This window comes from Lolium perenne, chromosome 5 (genome assembly GCF_019359855.2).
Source record: "Lolium perenne isolate Kyuss_39 chromosome 5, Kyuss_2.0, whole genome shotgun sequence".
Taxonomy (NCBI): domain Eukaryota; kingdom Viridiplantae; phylum Streptophyta; class Magnoliopsida; order Poales; family Poaceae; genus Lolium; species Lolium perenne.
Genome location: NC_067248.2, coordinates 13,858,757 through 13,864,756, shown reverse-complemented (window position 1 = coordinate 13,864,756; position 6,000 = coordinate 13,858,757).

The following is a 6,000-nucleotide window of genomic DNA, read 5'->3' as shown; positions in this document are numbered from 1 at the left end:
GATGCGATACCATTCCAATATTTGAGTACCCCCACAATACCTGATTATGGGTAGGGCTTAACTGGAAATTTATGCATCTTAGTATGGGTTCCCTCTAAACAAGCATCATAGGGGTTATGCCGAGGCTGCCTCCGTTAAGAGTGAAATGATGTGAAATAAGGTGAATGTCCGGCCCAAGCCCTGTGCAGTTCCCAGGCTGACGGTGTGTTTTCACTGGGAGGCCAAGCACATGGGGAGAGGTGCCTATACTAGGGTATGTAAGTGAAAGGTTATGGTTGATGATCCGCGTACTGAGTTACGATGATTCAGGGTTATCCCTGACGGATGTAATCAAATGTTGTGGCATAAGAGTACAACCTCTGCAGAGTGTAAATCTATTCGAATAGCCGTGTCCACGGTTAAGGACGATTGGAAAGGCCATACTGTTCCGTTGTCAGATGTTTTCTCAGAAAGAAATGATGATTTGAACGGCGACTTGATTTCTGAATCCCAACTGAGTTGTGGGAATGACACTAATGTTACCACTTGAGTTAGTTAGCATATGAGGAGTCTTTTATTAAATGCTTGTGAACTAAAATTGGCTTTATGCAAATAGACCTAGAGCTTAGCACACCATTACTAAAACTGTTAGTACTTACAATAGTATTAGTTTGCGAGTACTTTAAAGTACTCACGGCTGTGTCCCTAGCTATTCAAATGGCCAGACTATGAAGAAGAGCAGCAGTATCAAGGAGACGGCCAGCAGGACGTCTATGACAACTAGGAGTACCTCCTGACGTCAAGCGTTGGCCTGTGGATCAGAGGGTCCACTACTACTACGCTTCCGCTATGTAATATGTTCGCTGATCATTAGATCGGCTATTTGTGTAATATGGGATCATGTGATCTCTACTTGTAAGACGACTATGGTTTGTAATGAATGATGACTTATGATATCAACTGTTATGTCTCGCAACAACAATCTTCCTGGGATTGCGATGTATGGCATAATAGGCATCTGGACTTAAAAATCCGGGTGTTGACAAGTTGGTATCAGAGCGATTGTTTGACCTTAGGAGACCCTAGTTAGAATGGACGTTCAGAAAAACCTAGTTTCAAAAACAAATGAGGTGATTATGGCTAGTCAAAATCACTGTTCAAAAACTAGGCCGATTCAACGATTACTAGGCCGATTAATCGCTACTAGGGGCATGACCGTGTCGATTACCATTAATCGCTTGTGTTAATCCTTTAGCCCGATTAATCAATCCGAAAGTCCGATTACTAGGTATATTCCCGATTAACTACCACACTTGGTCAAAAAAGTTATAATATTTTTAATGCATATCGCTAATACAGGCGCTACCCCGCTCCAATAAAGTAGGTTTTGCGAAGCTCCCGCTTGACTGCAGCCTCCAGTAGCTTCATTTCCACAGTTGCCAAATAGTTCCTTGCCCTTCCAGACCAGTTACTCGTTGTTGCCCAGACCTCAGATACAGGAGCTCGACCACCTTGAGGAGCTCGTCCAGGAGCTGGAGGACGCGTTCAATAGGTTAGGTGGTTGAGGTGTAAGAGGGGTCGTACCCTAGGTAAGTGGTGGGATAATATAAACTTCAGAGGTGAGAAGAGAAGAAGTGGAAGGAAGGAACGCGGCTTGGGCTAGTGGATGTTGATTCGCTCGTGACCTTGAAGATTAGGTCAGGGTGGAGAAGCATACAAGTTTTTGTAGGATTTTAGGCTTTAGAGAAGTAGGGAGAGACATATAGAGGCTCATATACTATTATTTTTCTTATATAAACTGTTTTAAGTGCTAATTTGTCTAGGTTGCACCGATTAATGGCCGACCGATTAAATCAGTTAATCGTCTGAATTCCGATTAATCGCTACTCCAAAGCCGACCGAGCAGTTAACGATTACCGATTTCCTTAACATTGGTCAAAATTATTCACTCTCTTTTCCTTGAGATCTTTTCAAAATGAGAAGCCATGCTCTTCCTTATAAATCTACATAAAATTTTGACACACTTGTTCACTTCTCTAACTTAATCACCCAATTCACTTTCAGATGGAGCCAACAAACACCAAGTTTTACCAGCTGGGGAATGGCGGGAGCCTGATCTTTGAGAGGGACTTAGATGCCCTATCAGAGTTCCTTGGACGCCCGCACCCTGAGTTCCACGGAGTCGAAGTCAACACCCAGCCCAGAGGAGAACTTCAGTGGGTTATCACCGCTGATCTGAGGGGCAAGATGGAGCCTCCTACCTCTGAGAGGATCCTCTTTTCCATCAGAGAAAGCAACTGGCTGGATGGACTCGCTCGTGCTCTTCAGGAAGCACTCGCCCGTCTGTGCGGGCAGAATGTGGTGGCAATCCAGGACTCTCGCTTCGCTCACCTTGCGAGGCATGATTCCACTGGAGGACCCATGTCACTACCCTCACACCCAGTGCTGAAGTATCACGTGGAGCATCTAGACTTTATGCTACACGAGACCTAGAAGGAGCTGGACAACGCTCGCGTTTACGCCAACCAGACTCACCTCCACCTGGCTGAGCATGCTGATGCCATCAAGATGCTTGCAAAGGACCGCAAGTCACTCCGCCAGCAGCGTGCCAAGAAGGATGCTACCATTGCGCGCCTTCGCGCAAAGATAGTACTCTTGGAGGCAACTGTCAAGGCCAAAGAAGACCGGCTGAGGGAGATGGAAGAAGATGGTGAAGACCTTCAGGGAGGAGAAGCCTTCCTGAGCGATGATGATGACTTCGAGGAAGACGAGAACACTGATGTTGAGGACTACGAGTTTATGGATGCCGGAGAAGAAGACTTCATCCCGATCGATGTGGATGATGAGGAGTAGTTGCACTTGATCACTTGTGTAGGTGTGAGTTTGTATCCCGTCCTTTGTATCGTAGCGCGAGAAAATGGTTCTTAAAACCATGGATGTGTTAGCTTGTAATATGTGATGTTTGAATGAATGAATGTGTGTTTGTGTTTAATATCAAACAACTTGAAGTTTTAAAATTTTCAAACTTACCCAAAATAAGCCATAGAAAATTCCCTCTTATCTCATGATCTATCTCAATGTCCAGATGGCCCCTCCTACCCGCGGTGCAAATCAAGATGCCCTGATGCAACTGCTGCAGACGTTGATGGAAAATCGAGAGAATGAAAGAGCTGAAAGGCAAGCCAACCTGGTTGCACTGCAACAGATCGCCAACAATAACCAAGGCCAGGGAAACCATGATCACCCAGGATCAAAACTCAAGAACTTTCAAAACACCAATCCCCCTGTTTTCAGCAAGACTGAAGAACCACTCAATGCTGATGACTGGCTCCAGACCATGGAGAACAACTTGGAGGTTGCGGGAGTCGAAGCCGCAGAGCAAGTTCTGTTTGCCACTCATTACTTAGCAGGACCAGCCCGAGCCTGGTGGACCAGCACCCGTGCCATGAATGCAGGACAGATCATGACTTGGGCAGATTTCAAGCTCAAGTTCAGCAAGTATCACGTGCCTCCGGGTCTAATCAAGAAGATGAGAGATGAGTTCCGGGAACTCAAACAGGGTAGGATGTCGGTGGTAGAATACCGCGACAGGTTCCTCACACTGTCAAGGTATGCCCCCGATGAGACCGACACCACCGAGAAGAGGAAGGAGAGATTTTTGAACGGACTGCACGACGAGATGCAGACTGTGCTGGTCAACATTCCCTTTGCCGACCTAGAAGCCCTAGTGGACTCCGCCATCCAGATGGAGGGAAAGCTCCATCAAGCAAATGAGAACCGCAAACGCCACATGATGCACCAGAGTGGGCCCAGCAATACCCCAAGGTATCGCCCCAACTCAAGCGGAGGTTTCGCCCCAAGAAACAACAACAAGCCCCAGATGCAGACTTCACGTCCGGGTTTTCAGAACCGGAGTGGAGGACACCCAGGCCAGGAGGCCACAACAACAACAACAACAACTTCAACCGCGCACCGACGAGAGCCCCCAACAACAACAACACCAACACTGCTCCAAGGACTGGGAGCAACGCTATCCCCGTCACTCCCAAGGACAAGTCCACCATCACCTGTTATGAATGTGGAATTGTGGGTCACTACTCCAATGAGTGCCCCAAAAGGTTAGCCAAGACTGCCCCCAACACCTCCGCACCTGCTCAGCAGCAACGACGTGTCTCCACCGGCAGAAAGTTTACCCCCAACAACCCCAACAACCGCAACGGCCGTATCTTCCACATGAATGCTGAAGAAGCCCAAGAAGCACCAGATGTTGTACTGGGTATGTTTTCTGTTAACTCCGTACCTGCAAGAGTGTTGTTTGATTCTGGAGCATCGCATTCGTTTGTCACTGAAGATTTTGCATGCACTAGTAAAATTCAACCCATCAGTTTGAAGCATGTCATGATAGTTCAAATACCTGGTTCAACAACAAAAGCTAGAAAAATTTGCAAAGATGTGCCTATCAGAATACATGAAGTAGATTTTTATGCAAATTTGATTGTTCTGGGAACAAAAGGTTTGGAAGTAGTACTGGGTATGGATTGGATGTCAAAACACCATGGATTGATTGACTGTGCCAAGAAGGCCATCACCATGACAAGTAACACCGGTGTGTTAGTAGAACACGTGTCTGAAAGACTGCCCAGAAAGTTTACCTGCAATCAGAGTATAGCCAAGCCAACTTTGGATCAGATCAGGGTCATCTATCGATACCCTGATGTGTTTCCTGATGATCTACCCGGTATGCCCCCAGATCGGGATATCGAGTTTATCATTGAGTTAATCCCTGGAACAGGACCTATAGCCCAGAGAGCCTATAGTATGAACCCAACAGAACTAGTGGAGCTGAAGAAGCAACTGGATGATATGTTAGCCAAAGGTTTGATCCAACCAAGTGCATCACCCTGGAGATCACCAGTTTTGTTTGTGGATAAGAAGGACGGTGCCACTCGTTTATGTACGGATTACCGTAAGCTTAACGATGTCACCATCAAGAACAAGTACCCCTTACCCAAGATAGAAGACCTGTTTGATCAGCTGACCGGTGCCAGGGTGTTCTCTAAGATTGATCTTAGGACTGGTTACCATCAACTGAAGATTCGTGCAACGGATATCCCAAAGACTGCCTTCACCACCAGATATGGGTTGTATGAGTACAACGTCATGTCGTTTGGATTAACCAATGCCCCAGCTTATTTCATGAACCTCATGAATAAGATCTTCATGAACTTTTTAGATAAGTTTGTCGTTGTCTTCATTGACGACATCCTAATCTACTCCAAATCCGAAGAAGAACATGAGCAACATTTGGAGATTATCCTAGAAACCCTTAGACAGCACAAGTTGTATGCCAAGTTCAGCAAATGTGAGTTTTGGTTGAAGGAAGTAGGATTCCTGGGACATATCTTGTCTGCCCGGGGAGGAATTCTTTGTAGATCCCGCCAAGATCAAGACCGTTACCGAATGGAAAGCCCCAACCACCTAGACCGAGGTCCGCGCATTTCTTGGATTAGCGGGATATTACCGCAGATTTGTAGAAGGATTTTCAAGCATAGCAAGACCCATGACTCAATTGTTGAAAAAAGACAAGAAGTTTGAATGGACTGATAAATGTGAAAAAAGTTTCCAGCAGCTCAAGAGCAGATTGACCTCAGCCCCAATATTAATCATGCCGGATATCACCAAGCCATTTGACGTCTACTGTGACGCTTCCAAGATTGGTCTTGGATGTGTGCTGATGCAAGAAGGCAAGGTGATATCATACCTATCAAGGCAACTGAAGCAACATGAGCAGAATTATCCAACCCATGACTTAGAGCTTGCAGCCGTAGTCTTAGCCCTGAAAGTTTGGCGTCATTACCTCATGGGTAATCGATGCGAGATTTATTCGGATCACAAGAGCCTGAAGTACATTTTCACCCAGAAGGAGCTGAATATGAGGCAGCGGAGATGGATAGAATTAATCAAGGATTATGATATGGAAATTCACTACCACCCCGGCAAGGCCAATGTGGTAGCGGACGC